This window comes from Lissotriton vulgaris, chromosome 2_1 (genome assembly GCF_964263255.1).
Source record: "Lissotriton vulgaris chromosome 2_1, aLisVul1.2, whole genome shotgun sequence".
In the NCBI taxonomy this organism is placed as follows: Eukaryota; Metazoa; Chordata; class Amphibia; order Caudata; family Salamandridae; genus Lissotriton; species Lissotriton vulgaris.
In genome coordinates, this window is record NC_141687.1 from 1,748,019,209 (window position 1) to 1,748,039,413 (window position 20,205).

At 43.1% G+C, this 20,205-nt stretch overlaps 1 protein-coding gene across 1 annotated transcript in view; it reads left to right on the plus strand.

Annotated features, from left to right (window-relative positions):
* Positions 1-3,985: 3,985 nt before the first annotated feature.
* The window catches only part of SLC25A22 (solute carrier family 25 member 22), a 318,065-nt gene continuing 301,845 nt past the window's right edge, over positions 3,986-20,205 (plus strand). Inside the window, exon 1 of the mRNA XM_086957761.1 lies at positions 3,986-4,111. The gene's annotated coding sequence lies outside the window, so the exon portion shown is untranslated. The remainder of the gene's footprint in view (positions 4,112-20,205) is intronic.

The window sequence follows — 20,205 nt, forward strand, 5'->3', positions numbered from 1 at the left end:
CAGTGGATGTGTCAGAACCAACTTAAATTGAACCCAGGAAAGACGGAGCTTCTCATTCCTGGTAGGAGCTCTGCCCACTGGGGTCCGCATTTTTGGCCGGCAGAACTTGGTCTCCCTCCTATCCCGGTGGCCGTGGTGAAAAGTCTCGGGGTCACCATTGACGCCGGGCTATCTCTTGGGCCTCAGGTGGGGACGGTGGTCTCCTCCTGTATGTTCCAGCTGCGCAGGATCAGGAAGGTGGCTTACCTCCTCACCCCCGATGCCCTGCTGCAAGTCATCATGGCCCTCGTCCTCACCCGCCTGGATTTCTCAAATTCCATCTACTATGGTTTGCCCAAATCTTCCATCCACAGGCTGCAAATCATTCAAAACCAGGCGGCGAGACTGGCCCTCGGGATACCGAAATGGCAGTCTGCCAAACCCCTCCTTATCAAATTACACTGGCTCCCTGTTAGCCTGAGGGCAGCCTTCAAGCTTGGCTGTCTTATTTTCAAATCTCTTTCTGGTTCTTGTCCTGCTTTTTTGAAATCTCTCATCCGGCCCTACTGTCCCCCTTGCAATCTCAGATCATCACACCTACACCTCCTGGTTGTCCCCCCCATCAAACTCTGTAGATCTGGTGGTCGGAGATTCGCATACCTTGGCCCTAAACTCTGGAACTCTTTCCCCTCCCCAGTCAAAACCTCCAATACTCTCATCCAATTCCGTAAATCATTAAAAACCTGGCTCTTCCCACAATCTAGCTAAAGTCCCTCTGTCCCCTCAGCATCCAATCAGCGCCAGGAAACCCACGGTGACAGTGCGCTTTATAAGCACCCCCTTAACATAACATAACATAACATAACTCGAAGGCATCGGGCGGTTTTCCTGACGCTGCTGGGTTCTAAAACCCGGTCCTTCACAACTAGATGTGGTGGCATGATCAGTATTACTGTTTCTCAAAAGTGTTCCTGTAGTGTTTGGGCAAAATACACTGCTTGCAAGGCTATGAACTCTAAATTTGGCAGGTAAATCATTACTGGATTCACAAATGCAGGGCTTGCTAAGCCAGTGGTATAGCTGCACACCTGCCAGCTGCTAAATTCCCCATGAAAAAGTGGTTTTAGGACTTCAAGGTCCTCTGAGACTGATACCTAATTTAACGTTTAGATGAGTTATTATTTTATTACAGACTAAAATCAGGCAAAACTGAGTTATTTGCCAGAGAACAAAATGACTTTGTTGTTTACCCAAAATCCATCTGTGACTGAATTGCATAAACTGCTTGAGTCAATGTTGTATTCACAAGCAAAACAGCACATTTGCATCTTGAATATGATCTTGAGTTTAATGGTAACTGATAAATCCTTCAATTTCGGGAGGAAATCTCTAAATACGGACTAGAAATATTTGGCTTAATTTCCACCCTTTCATGGAAAATGTTAAAGGAATTATATTTTCTTTCAGAAATTGGACAATTTTCAGTCACCACTTAACTCTAAATCAGGTTCATTGCAACAAAGCAGCTCACATCGATGAAAAAGAGCACACCAGCACAGCATGGAATATAATTCTAAACAGCACCTCAATGCAAATCAGAACAATATATGCTTTTCAAGTATTCTGGTGCCTGAACCGCACAGGCAGGAAGATCCGCTACAGGGAGGGCTGTTCTGATTCTGAGAATGCTACTTTTAACAATTGTTATAGTTCTGGTTTGGCTAAGGTTCTAAGACCGGTATAAACAATGATTGGGAAAGGCAGGGCCGGCTTTAGGCATGTGCAAAGTGTGCACCTGCACAGGGCCGCCAAACCCCAGGGGCCGCCACCACGCCTGTCAAGTATCACGCATGATCAGGGGGCGCTGGCGCTGGCAGACAGAGCCTAGTGTGTGTTTGGAGTGCAGCAGTTCAGTGAAAGGACGAATTAGGAGGGGGTCCAAGCTGTGAGGCCAACAGTGAAGACACCCTTACTTAGTCTATCCGCGTTCAGATGGACACCAAGGGTGCAGGGGCTCGCCCCCCGCTGTAATTTAGGCCGATCGGAGGCGCTGCAGGTGGTAGATGGAGCATTAGCTAGACAGCAGGGCATTCTTTGAGAAGATGGGTGGGAGCTGGTCCTGGTCGATTGCAGGGAAAGCAGCATTGAGCACTGAAAACTGAAGATGCAGTTAGTCTGCCTCCTTGGGTTATAGATCCATATAAGTTAACCACAGCAACACACGCACTGCAGCGCACAGGGTTGTGTCATTTACACGACCCTAGTCCAAATTACGCAGATGGAGCAACGTTTGGTAAAGATGTCAGCAGGCTTGCACACGGACGTTATCAAACATGACCAGTGCACAGCTGTTCTGTGCTCACCTGATTGCTCCTTTTGATTTGACCGGAGTTTTAACCGATGCCTTGCAGACTCATCCCCGCAGGCCACCCGGGTCTTCTTGCAGATCGGTGGTAATGTACCCACATCAGTTTGCGTATTTGCTGGCCTTGTTGAGGGGCACAGACCTCATGTCAGCCAATATCCCACGCTCACCGATATATCTGCCACATTCCAATGGCACAGACAAGTTCCTTACCCCCAGCAAGTTTCAAGCAAAAATAAAAATGCCAAGATTCCAGCAACTCTTGTGATTAATGGACCGCCTGGATATTGTTAAGAGTTTTGTCTAGTAGAAATTTTACACAGAGTAAAGGTTAATATGCCTGCTGCAAAGCACGAGCACCGTGCACCTCACAGAAATGCATATAATTAAAATAGTTCAGAGCCTTACTGCTTTTGGTGGAGAGATACTTTTAATACTTGAAATGTATAAATTAAAATCGTAATGTAGCACAGTGAGCTATAAACAATTATCAAACAGCTGCATGCAAACTGCAAGGTATAGGTTTAAGAGTTGATTTCTCCCCAGTCTTTCATTATCATAATGTTGCAAAGGGGTTCATTTGGGTAGAAATCAATTCTTAATAGTAAAAAGAATAACCAACTGTGGTGGCACATTTTAAAATTCTGAAATTCTGCTTCTCCAGATCAAGCACTCTTATACTATGCCCAGCTTAAATGACCTATGACTCCTTTTGTACACCAGTCGTATGTAACATTTCCTATACACTGCTTTACACACATATAACTCATTGTCTCTGTGTGATGTTAAGTGCTCCGACACCCTGCACTGGTATGAGTAGATTAAATTGTATCGTTCTGAGACGAATTCGGAAGGGTAGGAGCTGCTGCAGGTACTCGTCATCTAATGACTTTTCTGGACGTATTATTAAAACACCTTCCTGAGCGCCGCCCCGGCCGGACCCCCTCTTCCGGGGCCTCCACCTACGCTCCCTGCACAGGGCCACCATGAGCCTAGAGCCGGCCCTGGGAAAGTCAATTGGTCCGGCTTTAGAGTCCTGCCTCTAAAAGAAAAAAAAAGCCTGCTGTAGTGGAAGAAATCAAACATTTACTGCTTTGGGTATGCAATGCATCTATGAAATAAATAAAGTAATGTTATGATTTACTGTACTTTAGACACTCAAACTAGCCTCTCGTGCATTGCAATGCAAGCTCTTCATAGCAGGTGGGATGAAACATCAAACAATAGCATGGCCGAAGAGTAATCCTCTCAGCGGAGTCAAAATCCACTCAAAGTGTAAAGCGTAGGTAACAATGAGTCATACAGAAAGGTGACCTAAAAACAAAAGAGGATTGTTTCCTTCTCCTGAGTAAGAAGAATTTGAAGATAACATGTTGGCCTTTTGATTCGATGGAGTAGCCCATTCTTAAAGATCCAGAGAAGGGAACGTGCTTCTCTCTCAGATTCTCTTTAGCCGATGTCATGAATATTTCATACGGTTCACGATGACGCAGGCACAACCGCGGTCGCCACAAGGTTTGTCGGACTAAGCTGATGCTATACCGCTCGAGGCCTGCAGAGGGCAGGGTTGCCCCTGATTCAAAGGAAATGTGTTTCCAGTATACTTGGACACCTCCTTTCTGCCTCCCATTGCTCGAGCAGAGGGACTGGGATCCAGGCGTCAGCAAGGAAGGAAGAGAGAAAGAGAAGAGAGCGTAACCCTAGGTGGACCTACAACAGCCGGCACATCCCTCGGAAGGCAAAAGGTACCTTTCCACGACCTCTACGGTAAGTGCACCGTGACAACTGTGTGCATGTGGACCAGCATGGATGGATGCAGGCTCTGTCTGCAACTGCTCTCCCCATCTATCGCCCCCTCTGCGTGGCTGCTTTAAACCATGCACACGTGAATACTGGATGTGTTCACCTGGTTTCTGTGGCCTTCGGAAGGGTGATAATTTATGGTCTGTGGGGCGGGGCGAAGGACCGCGATGTTGGCGGAGGGATAAAGGGAATGGGGGTGGCGGAGGGATAAAGGGAATGGGGGTGTAACTTTTGTTCCGTGCCAGGCTGCAGTGCCTTTGAAATGATCTGTCTTGACGGCCCCCGCTACACTATCCCTCCTTGAGACTGCCCACCCTCGGCACCCTCCCCAGAGAGGACTTGGCTAGGGGACGTGCTGGTTCAGAAGAAGTGATGCCTTTAAGTATGCGGACTATGCGCGGATATGTATTTACATTTTTTGTCGCCGGGGGAGTTGGGAGGGGTCAATCACGTGCACAGCCAGCGTGGAATATCCTCTTTTGTGTGTGCAGCAGATGCTTGGCTCAGAAGAATATTTTGAGATGCACAAGTGTGACCAATTTGGCAGTGATGGAAAAGTACTGGTCGTTTTAGGAGAATGGAATTTAACAGGTATAAGTTAACATATGAACACGTGGTGCTGAACACAGTTTTAACACGTTCGGCATGGGGACCGTCTCCATGCCTCCTGTCTTTGAACGCATGCCCGGGGCAGTGGTCGGGGCGGCACGGGTCTTCCAGTGCACCTGACAGGAAGGCGGTTGGGGACAGGAAGGCGGGTGGGGCCCCCCGGAGCTCTCTGGTCCTCAGTCTCGGGTCTGTTAGAGGTGATAGATCGGGTCTTGTGCCTCGGGGGATTCCTGTGTGCTGTACGAACAGCGAGGCGCCTTCACTTCACAGCCCCTTAAAAGAGCTGCTGCAAACTGACCGTACATTGGTCATTTTCTTCTTAAATCGGCGGCGGGGGAAGGGGTGGGGGCGGTGCTCCCAAGTATCCACAGCCCTCGATTCCTTTTTTTAAAAAAAATTCATTACTGTATTTTATCAAATATATATTTCTATACCTTTTTGTTTTTGGTGAAAAAGATATGTTCCCACCCTCCTATAATCCATGCCGCGGATCTCTTCCCATGTGCAGGAAATGTAGCTGAGTGGGTCACTGCACCCGCTACAGAGGTCATTCTGAAGGTTGTAGTGTGACAAAGTGCGTGCTATTTATTTGGACAGCAGTGATAACTGCAGTCTAAGGTGCTATGACGAAGCCACGCGCGAATGCAGCAAACAGTAAATAAGGATCGGATTTTATTGTTATACTGCAAGGCTACATTTTTTTTTATAAATTAGTAAGTTATTGACATCCATGCAGAAATAAGAATACCTATCGCCTACCTCCTTTCAAGCCACTTTCTTTTTAGGTTCTGGGTGCATATTTGCTTTACTTTATGCGTCTTTATTTACACAACGAGAGACTTTTTGTGGGCAGATTTCCTGCAAGGGAGAAGGCGGATGGGGAAAATCAGTACACATATAAATGTGTTTTCTTGTAGAGGTCACTTCAGATTTAATCACTTCAGGTCAGGGGCGCAACTAGACCCGAACTTCGGGGAGTGGGGTGGGTGGGAGGCTAACCATCCCAGCCAGGTCTGGCCCTAGCACTGGTCGCACACGATGGCACCCCTCCCCCATTTCATCCTCCATGAATTCCCTCACTACCACTCACCAAGAATGCACCTCATCTCTCTATAGCACCTTTCTTACAAACATTTCATTTTTTATAGCATTACTCATAGTTTACTCACACTCAGGGGCATTTTAGCAAGGACGTTCTCGCCGCTTTAGCGGTACTTTTTGCCGATACAGCGGTGATTTTTGTATCGCCCTATTACCAAGCTGTCGCTAACAGTGGTTAGCAACAGCTTCTAGACGATAGCGACCGGTTTGGGGCCTCTTTGCATGTCAGCGATATTTATCGCCAATGACATGCAAAGTGGGCATACCCAAACGGGTAGCGACTGAAAGCAGTCGCTAACACAGCTATCGCCTATTAGCAATACCCGCGATGCGATAAAAAAACACACGCTAACCGCAATTAGTGCCAGGATTTAACACCTGGTAAAAACCTGACTTAGCCATTATAGTCAATGGGAGGTGGATTCTATGGCTAAGTCCCCACCTGCCTATTAGCGAGATTTTCCTTAGCGATAGGAATTTTATCGCTGGAAATCTTGCGTTATTGATGGGATTCACTGCTATCTCTGGATTTTTAATCGCTGTGGAGATAAACGTTGGTAATACTGCATTCTCTCCGCGATAAAGCCAGCGATAGGCAATAAAAAAAATCACGCTAAGCACGGTTTGCGATATTTTTCGCAAGTTGTTGCTAATATGCCTCTCAGTTCTGTGATCTGCATGGTACACATTTGTAGCAGGGTGGCAGGAGTGCCCATATGAGTGCACAGTGAGCAATGCAACAGTATGAGAGTAGGGTGAGAGGAGAGAATACAGGGTAAGTGAGGTGGCCGTATGAATTTGGGTGCGGATGTAAGTGCAGAGTGGGATTAATAAATGCATGGTTATTGATGGGTTTGTTTGAGTGAAATTGCAGATTGAGCAGTGAGGAGGACAGGTGAGTGAAGTGTCATATGAGTGCAGGGTGAGTAGTGGAGACAAGTGTGGAGAAGTGTGGCTCAATGGTTAGAGGAGGCAGACCATGAAGCAGAGGTCAGACCCGGGACCAGGGTTCAATTCCTGAAGCGGCAGGGTCTTGAGCCCAAAAATGTCCACGGACTCGACAATTCTCGCATCGGTGCCTGCTCGAATCACGGGTTCACACTCTGCAACTCCGGGCAATAGCTTGCTTAATCTCCACTATGGCCCCCCGCGGCGGGATGTCTGGCTTTCACCTTGGGGGTGCCCAGTACGGGTTATCTCACAGGGAAAACCAGGATGGGTTCCCAAAGCAAGCGCATAGAGACCGTTGGTGATAATGCGCTATATAAATATAAATTACATTTACATTTACATTACATTACAGTGTGCTCTTGTGACAGTAGTGTGAGGTATGGGGGAACAGCTAAAGTGCGTTGTGAGTGCAGGGTGAGCGGGTGAATGGTGCGAGTGCATGGTGATCAGTGTGAGTGCATTGTGATTGCTGTGAGCATGAAAGTGAAGGGCAAGAATGAGGACTGAGTTATCTGAATGCAGGGTGCATTCCCAGACACTTGAAGTAACTCAGCATGTTATTGACAACGGCGTAAGGTTTCAGATATAAGTTAAACTATTGCTATAATGCAGGGCTTTCAGTGGGATGAAAAACTGGGGGGGGGTCCTCTCAAAGGGTGTGACAGATATAATTGAGGGCATGGCATAAAACATTTATGCAAAAAATCTGTGCACAGCATAATGTGCTGTCCGACTGTTTTTTTGCTGCTTCTGTTATTGCCTCCACATAAGTAACATTACACCTGCAACAAGCCAGGGCTATTGGCTTTGTCAAAGATTATTAGTTGCATAAGATAAATATACTTCATGCATACATACAGCTATGGCTTCGTTGCATATATTATTGAAAATGCTTTAGTACTTGCGCAAGAGGTTGTGGCGTAAAGGCTAGAGCTGCCAACTTTGGATCTGAGGAAGCAGGTTTGAGTCTCAGCGTCGGGTCAACATCCTATGTTTCTGGGCAAATCCCTTAATCGTCCGTGCCTACCAAAAATTAAATGAAGCTGTCCTTGTTGGTGCTCACGTAAAGCACTTCGAGTTTAGCAATACGGTACTGCAAAAAAATTAAAGTTACATCAAAACAGTGAACTGCTGCAGTTATTTTTTTTCTTCCAATCCGAGTGTGAAAATGAAGAGCCCGATAGGGACCCGTCTTGGCACCTGCTATTAAGAACTGCTGTGCTGAGCACCGGCAGGACCCAGCCCACTTAAAGCCCTGCTATTATGGCAATAATCAGGGATCGAGGATGGAGGAATTAAATAATGTGCTGATCCTGCAACAAACTTTCCAATCTTGTGATTAGGGTTGTCAGCTCATTATTTTGATGTCCCAGACGGTACAAAAATAAACACCTAAGCCATATTTTCAGCACTTATCTTTGCGTTCTTCGAAAGCAAATATGAATAGAAAGCACTTTTAATTGGGTTGTAGGGCAGCTTTAATGATCCATGACTGATAATTAAAGGGAACAAAGACAGAAAAGTCACATTACAAACGAATACATACTTTTTTTATTTATATCCCTATTTAGTGTCAAGACGAGGTCTTTGCAGGCTCTTTATACAACACTTGGCTGGCATGTTTCTTTTGGCAACCCTACTTTATATTCCTTTTCATGAAATGCATTCTCGCACTATGGCAGTAAATGTAAAATCCGAATGAATGGAATAGGAAGAGTGGGGGCCAGGGGATACTGGGAAAAAACATGAAGCCTCAGTAACCAGTTTACAAAGGTATGTAAATATGCAAATAGTCTCGAAAGGCCTGTGAAAAACTCAGGCGTACCGGAGATAAAAGTCCAGACACTGCCCCAGCCCAGCCCACAGCAGCTCGAGCTGCAGCAGCCCGGGCTAAGACACACAAGTGCAGATGTATGGCTTTCGTGAATTCTCAAGACTTTACAGAAGGACGCCAAGAAATAGTACTCCTAGAAAATATTTGTGAACTACATTTTAGCACAAGCAAATATGCAGGTGTAGATTTGCTCATGCGAAAATCTGAGTGTTTGCAAGATCACTTTCCCTCAAACCACTTTTTTCCCAACCCTGAAAGAAATTTTATGTCCGCCATTGTTAGGAGAAAATTTCCAACCTTTCTCAGTATAGGAAACGATTAGAGAAGAGTTGTTGAAAACCCTTAAAACATGCAAGTTAGTAGGTTTGCACAGACTCAAAAGGGCATTCCAACCCTGTAACTGTTGCTTACCACTACCTTCAGTCCCAGCATGTAGGTCTGCGGAAACATGGCAATATATGTGAATTGCTAGTATTCAAACCCTACTATGGAAGGAGCCCTGGCAAAATCAGAGAGGCTGTTTCAGAGCTCTTAAATAATGAGATTGCTGCCATAATTTGTCACTGTATTACATGGCACAAAAGGGACAAGTGGATTTTGTTACAGGACAAGTAGATTTATTTAGCACCTTACCCTATGGACAAGTAGATATCTTACTAAATTCCACACCCCTGACTGAATATGCTAAGGTGATAAGTTGATTCACAGTAAAAACTAAGCAGTGTATATATACTCTGGTCTGGTTTGTAAATGCATTGTGTTATCTAAAACTACCACAGGATGGAACTCAATGTGCAAAAATAAGAAGTTGATACCATGTGCAAAATATACAAAGTGAAGGCTGCTTGGTTGGCGAGGAATATAAAGTGCTCTGTGCTATCTAAACTTCACACAAATTTCCTCCTACATACTAAACTGGTACCTCCCTTGTCTCGGGGTAGATACAAAGTGTGGAGATGAACAGGGTAAACACAGTCTTATCTTCATATAAGGCATTTCTAAATTTCATACTTGCCATATAAAGTGCTTTTTTGCGTTGTTTTATTTAATAATCATAATAGTAATAATACATATCAAATGATGTAATTAAGGTCTGACGTTTCTGGAAGAGTGCTGTGGCCTTTAATTGCGTTAGATGTTGTTTTAGAATTTTCACAAATTTGGCGCATCTCGCCAGCACCCCAGTTGATCTGCTATTAAAGCAAATTAATGATGTATGTACAAACTCCCTCGGCCAAAAAAAGCGGTTTTAGCAAGAGACTTCTTTGTTGGTCGAGAACGGGGCAAGAACATAGCAAATGTCTTGCTGTGTGTCTCGTCACACTCTAGCATTATTACTCTTTTGGTTCTTCTGGGTATTTTCTATGAATATTTTCTATGGCTACGCAATGTGGGTGTGATATGGTTCAGTTTTGAGACTCAAAATAAACTGTTACTTCTGCTTTGATGCCTGCAGGTGTACGCAGACCATAGCCTTAGACTCATAAGCCTGGTATTATTGCCTTCTTGTCAATGGGGGGTATAGTGGTGTCATGTTGTGAGTATTGGCACACTCTAGTGCTGTTAGTGTGATGGCTGCGGTATGGCTGCCGTAAGTGTGTAGTAGGGTTAAGTTGTTGCTTTACTCTGTGATCTCTCAGATTCATCCAGCGCATTGTAACCTGGGTAAAACACTGCCACGCCTGCAAAGTTGAGGCCAGTGTGATGAAGTAACTATTCTCTGCTGTAGGAATGCAATAGGTTGGGAGGTGGTGATCAGGGTGGCGTCAACGTCCCTTACTACTCCAGGTTCTGGATGATGTTTGGTGATTCTGCTGTGACCCCCCCACCCCCTCAACACACACACACACGATTTAAACCCAGCATTACCCTCTAAGATATGTATCCATATCAATGGCCCTGGTATGTATGTGTTAACGTTAAACTTCCCCATAATGACACAGACTAAATGTTAGTCAACACGTCGATTAGTGATCCCACGGTTCTGCAGATCCACTATACTTAGTAGACTCCAGTTACCTGCACACCCTCCAAGCAACTCTGATTGTTCTGCCAATTCCAAAAAGCGTTTGCATGCCATACAGGAAATGTTCACACCACTGTTTTTTTAATTGTGCTACATACATTAGTACAAAGTCAGTGTTAGGTGTTCTAAAGCTGTAGCTACCCCATACCATTCCTTTTGCTCTGCATCCCTACCAACGGTGGGAGTTAGCCAGCTCGCTAGGGCCGAGCCTCACCTACGAAAGGGCACCTTGTGCATAGTACAGCAAATGTCCACGCCTTTACCAGCTCGAGTGCACACCTTCTCCCGCTCATACTTTGTTGGTAGCTTTCTAGGGATGGAGGAAAGAGTTAGTAGTCTGTTGTGTCTGCTTCCACTATCGCTGTTGGTGGAAGCTCGCATGCTCAGGAGCTGCTAGTTCTTTGTAGACATTGAGTGCAAAATGCCCCTCTAGTGGGCCGTGCAAAAGCTCTTCATGCTGTTGTACATTAAGGAGCTTCTCCTCCGTCCTTGTCCTGTGTTCTGTAGTGAGCACCTCTTGGGCTCAATATTGGAGATATTCTAGATCCGTAAAGAGCTGCTGCAACCAACCATTTGAGACGCACATTGTTTCAAGCCGCTTTCACTTAAACTTTCTACATTGAAGGTCAGATTCTCTTCTTACTGCGTGGGTCTCGCCAGAAGGTCCACATCGGTTATTGTCAGAAGGTTTCATCTCGTGGCCCTGGATTCATGAGATCACCCTGTCGAGTACTCTCAGAGGAGTGCTGGTCTGTTGTGTATCGCCATGTCTTCCAGGCTTTAATGACACTTGAAAGAAGTCATGTGTTGAGGTAACTATAAGCTTGCTTCACTCTATACATAAAGCTGAAGGTGAAAGTCCCCAGTGGACTGGCACTGCGATGTGTTACTCTCCTGGAGTCTGAGGGCGTAGAGTCAGTCGCAACAAGACTCGTCTCTAGTAAGTTGTGTGCTGTTCTTAAGTAAGGCTAGTTTGTAACCCTAATACTGGTTCCTGATTTAAATGCTTCATTAATCAATTACTGATTAAGACCCCAATGAGTGTCTGCTTCCCTCTCATTGGGCACTGTAGGATCATAGGCAGAGGTCACAGTGGGAGGGTCCGGGTGCTGCAGGCACCAGTGATGTCTGCAATAAACCGATCTCGGGGCCTTCCATATACCTCATGTTTAGGGGTGTCCGTGGGTCACGTAATTTTTACATTCTTTCTAGATGCTGAGGCGCAAGTATAGTTGCTCTAACTTTAACTTAAAGTTCTCAGGGGCCAGTGCATGAGTACCTTGAAGAGGTGAATACTCTGCATGTCTGTTCTTTTTGTCTATTCTTTGTTTGTGATTTGTGGAACACGTGAAACGCGTGAATCTATCTTTCCTTTTAACCTCTTCTCCCCTTCACCACCAAATCCTGTCTAGAACTTACCATACAGTTTAATCGGTATTAATTTGAAAGTATTTGCTGTATTAAGTGGCTCGTTGGTATCGAAAATTAACCTGTACATTCACGCAGAGCATAGATGTGTCAAATATCACATTAAACCCATATGTGGCTGAACGCTGAGGTTATGGCAGACTTCTCCCCAACTTCAGAAGGTATAACATTGTAGGGCTTTTTTTTCCTTTTATTCATTTTTTAAAGTTGATAATTTCTTGCGATGGCTTGAAAAGCATGCATTTGTGATTTTATGGTTTTACATAATATAGGTGACTTTTAAAATGACAACTACATTAAAGTCAGGTTGATGTTGTGTCCACCATTATTACCACTGACCTTTCCAAAAATGTTGAATTTTAAAAGGTAGGTTTGTGGCAGACATTCTTAAACGTATCTAACTAGACCCTCATAACCCCTTAAAGCTTCCTATCTATGAAGCCTTAAAACCCTGAACTACCCATTACCCTAACTACCCCTTATGCTACCAATTCCTGAACCTTAAAAAACACTTATTACCCTTGTATGCCAACTTCCTTGAACTCTATAAAAAAACCTTATTACCCCTAAGGCTACCCATCATGAACCCTAAAATAACCATCACTTCCTCTTAGTTCTATCCTTCTCTGAACCCTCAAAACCCTTCCATGAACCCTAAAACGCCCTAAAACCTTTTACGCTGCTTATCCCTGAACCCTAAAATCTCCACACTGCCCCTTAATGCTACCCTTACCTGAACCTTAAACTGTTACTACCTGTCAACGCTATTAATCCCTGAATCCAACCTACTTTTAATGCTACCCTTCCCGAATCCTAAAAACTCCTTATTAGTCCTCAGCCCCTTTCCACACCTCACTGTATATGCTCCTCTCTTCGTCAACTGGAGGGTACCTCTTGCCCCCTTGACCTTGCTCCCAGTACATTTAACTTTAGGATGCCCCCTTACCCCTGCTCCCAGTAAACTTACCTATGCCGTTTTTTCAGTTCTTTTGTAGTCGCAACTTTTTCATTTTTTTTTTTAGACAACTTCTTTCCGATCTACCCCCCCCCCCCCAATATTTTTACTGCAACCCGATTTCAAGAGCCAATATATCTCCAGATTGTGTTTATTGCAAAAAGTGAAATGGCTTGTAGACATATGCCGTATATCCCAGTATATAACAATTTTATTTTCATTTAAACACATTTAAAACTTGTGTATGGTTTTTTTTCATATACATTCTTGTGGTTTTTTTTTTTCCGAGTAGTTCTCCTGATTTATTTAGTATTGGTAATACACTGGTGAAAGTAAATGGGTCTTCCCTCAGTGTGAATCCAGTTCCTGTACTGGTTAGTTTCCGAAACAAAGAGGTCAGGATCGCCTTTCCCTGTTCCTAGGTAACAGGGTATTCAGTCTGCTCAACATGTTCTCTAAACAAAGGCATCCCAGGGCAAGGCAAGAATACCCAAACATGTTTCTGTGCCAGGTGTCTCCGTGCCAAGCTAGATCTTCGGACAAAGAGCAGGCTGCTGGCAAGGTTAATACGCCCGCTGATCTATGGGGACTAGAGTATGGGTGTGCAGCTGTGCTACTCGGGATTAATCTGGCAAATAGCAACCGGTGACTAAAAAATAACTTTAAATGTTGTATCAAACTAGCTGGACTGAAACTGGCTACTCGAGAGGACAAGTCTTTGGGGAACAGGAAATGTGCTAGAGATGCCTAGAGTGGTACGTGCACCTGAAAATGGGAGGTGGCTTATCACTACGTGTCAAGAATGTGTTCACCAGTTGCAGTTTGTCTTCGATTCTGGAGACCTCTTCGGATTGCGGTTTCATTTTCAGAAGTCCTCACATGGAGTGTGGTCTTATGTGTTGAATACCTCATCTGAGGCCCTCCAGACAGGTATGGACTCCTCCTCCGCTGTATTCTATTCAGTTTTATAGTACACATCGCCAGAAAGATAAGTAAGAGGTGAAATATTTCAGAGACGGGTAACCAAACCACTGCACAGTGCACACCACAAGGCTCTACAATGTTTTAATGTGTCTACTAGATGACAGAATGGATGCGATTTGTAACATAGATGTTCAAATTCCTAAACTTAATGAACTACGTACAAGGACCTGTATGTTCAATTTGAGAAGGCTTGAGTAAGGTGTAGGCAGAGGAGTGAAATTTAGAAATATCTAAATAGGCCATGCAGGAGTGAAAGCCAGTCTTGAAATGTTCTCCTAGCAAAGATCCTTAAAGAGTTCTTCAGCTCCATCACTGTCAGGAGTCTTTATCTCATACGTGTCCCAACATAGTGCATGGTAGAGTGGCTAGTTATAGTTAGTGTAATTTGATTAGCAAGCTGAAAAGTGTGTGTAACGAGGTCTGCTACTTAAAATAATTTGAAAAATGAAATACCGGTATTTGTAAAGCGCAAACAATTACCGCTCAGGGTGTCAAGGCACTAGGTGTCAGACTCCACGCTGCAGGATCCGGTTGTAGCACATAGAACTCCACCTCCCGACCTCACCAACACACTGTTGCTTAAAACACAGTGGGTTCGAGGGATAGGGCGAGGGAAAATAAACAGAACAAGGAGGGGACGGAAGGGGACTGCAGGGAAGGGATAGCTGAAAGACAAGAAAATGAATATACAGGTTAAAGATGTCCACAATTTAAACCTACACTCATTTCATTCTCGCTAAACTGATCAAATGATTCACCTTTGTGAAAGAAGTGTAATCCACCTCTTCCCTGTTGTATCATGTATTGAATATCAGAAACTCTGGTCCCCCGCCTTGTTTTAGTTCATATCCACAGTTAAATACGTAGCACACCACAATCCCAAGTGAATCCAAAATATACGTGAAAAGCTGAATGTCTTTCTGAAGATACACAATAAATGTTCCAATAAAGACACGGCAAGACGTAGCCTCCTACTACTGTCTTCCGCTCTAAAGAAATGTAATCCACTGGATCCCCGTTGAAACGACTCCAAACACGGCAAGGTGTAGGTCCCCACTACCTTCCGCTTTGGCACTTAATATATACGAGACACTAGTGCCTTTCTTCGGAACGGTAGCGTGTAGATAAAGCCTCTCCACTGCGCTCCGCTCTCTCTCTCCAAGAACAAGGATACTGTACACTGCCGTGCCAGTCAAAACATAGAAGACTTTTCTCTTTTACTCTTCGAAGAGAATAATCAAACAAACACAGGTAGCGTGATTACCCACGCACTCCCTGTAACCTACAGGAACTTGAATAATATTCAAAGGTCCGTTCTCTCCCTTTATTTTGCAGCCGTTCATCCACACGCTACTCACTGATTCCCCCTGGAACGCTGGAATTGGTATCCGCCACAAGACGCCAGGGAAGACGACCGCTACTCGGTAGAACCCGAGCCAGCAGTCCGTAAACAAAGGCGCGGCTCCTCCTCACGCCGGTAGCAACAACAGAACGTCTATCGCTCCCCAATTGAATTAACAGGGAGAACGCTTTAGCAAGAAACAAGAGACTACAATTCAAATACACTGTTAGTTACAAATCACGAACAGTGAGGGACGGTTCCACCCATCCTTATATAGTGACACGCCCACCTCCAGGCCTTCTGGGAGATGTAGTCCGTTAACCTTTTAGGCAGGCGCCTTGGCAGTTCCTGACACTAGGGGCCGTCGGGAAGATTAAGCGAGCTAATGCCCAGTTACATGATGCTGGGCTAACCTGCTGCCGGCACAGGGAATCGAACAGTGAGCCCCAGTGTTCCGGAGTCAGCCGCCCTGGCCGCTGCGCCACACCTCTTCCACAGAAGCTGGTGGATACATTGTAAATGAAAGTTATAACTTTAGAAGTTTTACAATTTGTGTAGTTTAAAATTGTTTGTATAGGATAAATAAGATTTCCTAACTAAACTTTAACCCGTATTTTTTTTATTGAATTTCAATGTTTTACTTTTTTTAAAAATAAGAATGTATTTCAAATAGTAGAGTCCAGTGTCGCAAGTGAAGAGTTGTGTGGAGTGTCATACAGTAGCGTGGAGGAGAGCCTATTGTCATAGAGTAGATTATTGTAGATTGGAATCAATTAGAGTGTAGAAGTGTATTGTATAGTGTAGTAAAGTGTTATATAGTGTAGTGGCATGGTGTCTGATGTAGTGGATTTAAGTATCGTAGACTGGAGCAGCGAGTTGTACAGTGGAATAGCGTGTCGAACAGTAGAGTAGTGTGTAGACTGCCATAGAGTGGAGTAGAGTGAAGTAGAGTGTCCAAGAGTACAGTGGAGGAGAGTGTCGTAGAATGGAGTGCCGAGTCATAGTGGAGTGACATATCCTAGAGAGAAGTTGAGGGGTGTGTCATCAAAGTGTAGTACAGCGGCATAGAGTGGAGTAGAGTAGCATAGAGTGTACTACAGAGTTGTAGAGTGGAGTTGCATAGAGTGGAGGAGAGGGTCGGAGATTGGAGTGGTGTAGAATGGAGTATACCACAGTGGGATAAAGTGTGGTAGAGTGGAGTACAGTGGTGTGGAGTACACTGGAGTGGGGTAGTGTAGAGTGGCAAGGCGTGTCATAGACTATAATGGTTGTGGAGTGCAGTAGAGAGAAGTGGCGTAGCATACAGTTGAGTAAAGTGTCATAAATTGGAGTACCGTGTTGCACAGTAGAGTGTAGTGGGGTGTCATACAGAATTGGAAAGTTATGTAAACTACAGTAGAGTAGAGTGGCATAAAGTCTATTTGATTTTTGTGGAATGGTATACAGTGTTCTAGATTGTGGTACAGTGGATTGGCATACAGTGCTATAGAGTACAATGGCATTGAGTGGTGTATAGTGGAGTAGACTGAGTCCTGTGTCAGAGCAGAGTGGAGTAAAGTGCGGTGCCTTGGCATTCAAATGGTTGCATTTTATTTGGAAAGCAATTGTGCACTGGGCATAGTGCTGAAAATAAACTGTGTAGCAGTTAAACCATAAGATCTATAGACGATTCAGGCAAACAAGGCTGATCTATTACAAAAATATTTTTTTTAATTTCATTTCTTTTTATCTTTTCATCTAATAAATTATTTCACGTATTATTAAAAACATACATACATATAATCAATGATTCTGTCTAGAGACTTGTATGTTCTCAATCTTTCCCTATATACATGGAAACCACAGGTTTTTCCAAGGTATGATATGCGTAAGAAATATAAATGCCTTCAGTTATTACACAAAAGCAGACACAATAGATCTAATGCAGTATATCCTAGTGATATTCTGTTGGACACCAAACCTATATCAATTTTCACTAAACAAAAAAAGGATTGATCACAGATGTTAATTTTAGGTGTCATATTTGCACTGATTTTGAGAAGACACTGGTTACAGTTGTTTAATATCACCTGGTTGCATACAGTGTCCTATAATGGGCTAAAGCATGGTAGAGTGGATTATAGTGTTGTACAGTGGTACACAGTATAGTACAGTGGAGTGAAGGGGTACAGACAGATGTAAGGTGTCAGAGAGTGGCATACAGGAAGGTTGTAGAGTGAAGTTGCATAGAGTACAGTGCTGTGTGAAACAGTGGAGCAGCGAAGAGTGGATTGTTGTATAGTAAGCGTATAGCGAGGTAAAATCTTGTAGAGTAATTGGGTGTAACATAGTGTGGAGGAAAGCACAAAAGAGTGTATCAGTGTGTTGTAGAGTGGCAGGGAGTGGAGTGTACTGCCGTACTGTTATAATAAAATGGAGTAGGGTCTTGTACAGTGGAGTGTTATGTCATATAGAAAAGTGTTGTAGAGTGCAATAGAGTGCTGGATATTGGAGTGTAAGGGAACAGTGGACTAAAATGTTGTACAGTGCCATGAAGTGTAGACGTTTATAGAGTGGAGTTATATAGAGTGGAGGAGAGTGTCACAAAATGGAGTCGCTTAGAGTGGAGTGGTGTACACTGTACCAACGTAGAGTGGATTACCGTAAAGTGGAGTAGCATACAGTGGAATACTGCTCTTAGAAAAGAACACCTTGTCAAGGTGGGTCAAACAAATCACACGCACATCTATAACAAATAAGTGACCACATGTATATCTCAAGGACACGACAATCTAATATCTGATACATTTCTTTTATTTTATTTTTTGTTTTTTATTATATTTGATAACAATAATCACCTTTTTAAAAAAAAGTTTCTACAAAAAAAGTAAATATCTGTTCAAGACAAGTTTTATAAAAAAGGTTGTTTTAGTGTACATACATTTGATACTAATAATTTCTCTCACATTTGACAATAATCTTATCTTTACAAATTGTTTAATTATTTACAGAAGAAAGAATCAACTTGTTCATTTCATCCTATAACAGCACAATTAAATTCAGTATATATTCATCTTTTTCTTGATATGAGGAGACTGGCGGTTTATATTCTAGCAACGCGCGTTTCGGCTTGCGCCTTCGTCGGGACTCCGTCACAGATTCTTGAAAGGAGAGATTGACAATAATATGGTCTAATGTTAATATGCCTGCTGATGGATCTAATTAAACATAGTTTCTCATTTAGGATAAAAAGGGATGGTACACAAGAGGCCAAGTGCATCCCATTGACACAGCACCATTTATTTAAAAGATCGGGCTCAGGAAAACACCCATGTGCTTGAATTATTAAAGCATAGCACAGGTAAGAGAACTATAGACAGAGCCTTAATCTGAAATGTACAGCCTCCAGAAACCTTCAACAAGTTAAGTCCGTATCATGCTTAAAACCTAATTTTTACTCTATTTATACCTTTTGGTGTTGGCTCCGAGTAGAATGGCCCTGCTTATCCTGGATTTTAAAATATTCTTCGACCGTCACTTAGTTTCGGCTGGTAAACATAAACCTTTATTAAAGTGGTAATAGGTATGAAAATGTATTTATATATTTTTCAATACGTTTACAGCCATGCAACGCGGTAGTTTCACAAAATGTTGAGAAATTCAGCGAAAGTACCGCAGTGACAGATATCACTAAGTACCCACAGAGCATCATCTTTGCACCATATTGTATAATATCTCAAAATGTAGAAAATGTAATAGGTCTATACAGTTTTGTGGTGATTCTTCAAACGGGTGGAAAGTTATTAGGGAGCTAATATCCGAGGAATTCCTATCTATGGTTAATACTAACTATAACTACAGAGCTGCAGTCAGAGTTAATGTGATTTCTTTCTTCTGTTCATGTGGTAATTCAGAAACTTTACATATTCAGTCTGGTTTATTTTTTGGGCTTCCTTGCTACTTCTAATAGGATTGTGCTACATATGAATCCCACAGTGAATGAAAGCAAATCGTTGTTATAAAAATTAAGATTATTTATTTTTCTCGTGGCAAATTATCATGTCCTCCATATAGTAGTTTTTGAAGCTCACTGCTAGGTCACTTTTCCATTTTGGTGCACAGGAATTCATAAGGAACATGATTTTTGTTGGGTTCGTTGGGCACAGTTTTATTTTGTGAGCCAGAGAGCATGCAAAGAAAACTTATGTAGATTAAAATATATTCTAACTCTTATGTATGTTTCCATTAGCTAGAATGTGACCATAAATGGGTCTTTCAGTTGTTCATGTAGGAAATCTGAAACTTTACATGTGCAGTCTAGTTTATTTTTTGGGTTTCCTTGCTACTTTTAGTAGGATTATGCTACATATGAAGACCAAAGTGAATGAAAGGCAATCATTGTTATTGTTATAAAAATGTAGATTATTATTTGTTTCCTAGTGGCTAATTATCATGTCCTCCAAATAATAATGTGTGTGGCTCACTGCTGGATCATTTTTTATTTTTATTGCACAGAGGTGTATATGAAAGATGGTTTTTGTTTGGCTTGTTGGACCAGTTTTATATTGTGAGCCAGAGAGCATGCAAAAAAATGTATGTAGATTAAGATGCATTCTATTCATTATGTAGTTGTCTATAGGTTTTCATTAGAAGATGACCATAAATGGGTCTTTCAGTTGTTCATGTAGTAAATCTGAAACTTTACATATACAGTCTTTTTTTGGGGGGGGCTTCTTCGCTACCTTTAGTAGTGTTGTGTTACAAGATATCAAGACGTTGAAAAATCTTATAACTTAAAAAATACATACTCTACTTACCTGTATTACCCAAAAGAATCATCTGCGCACAC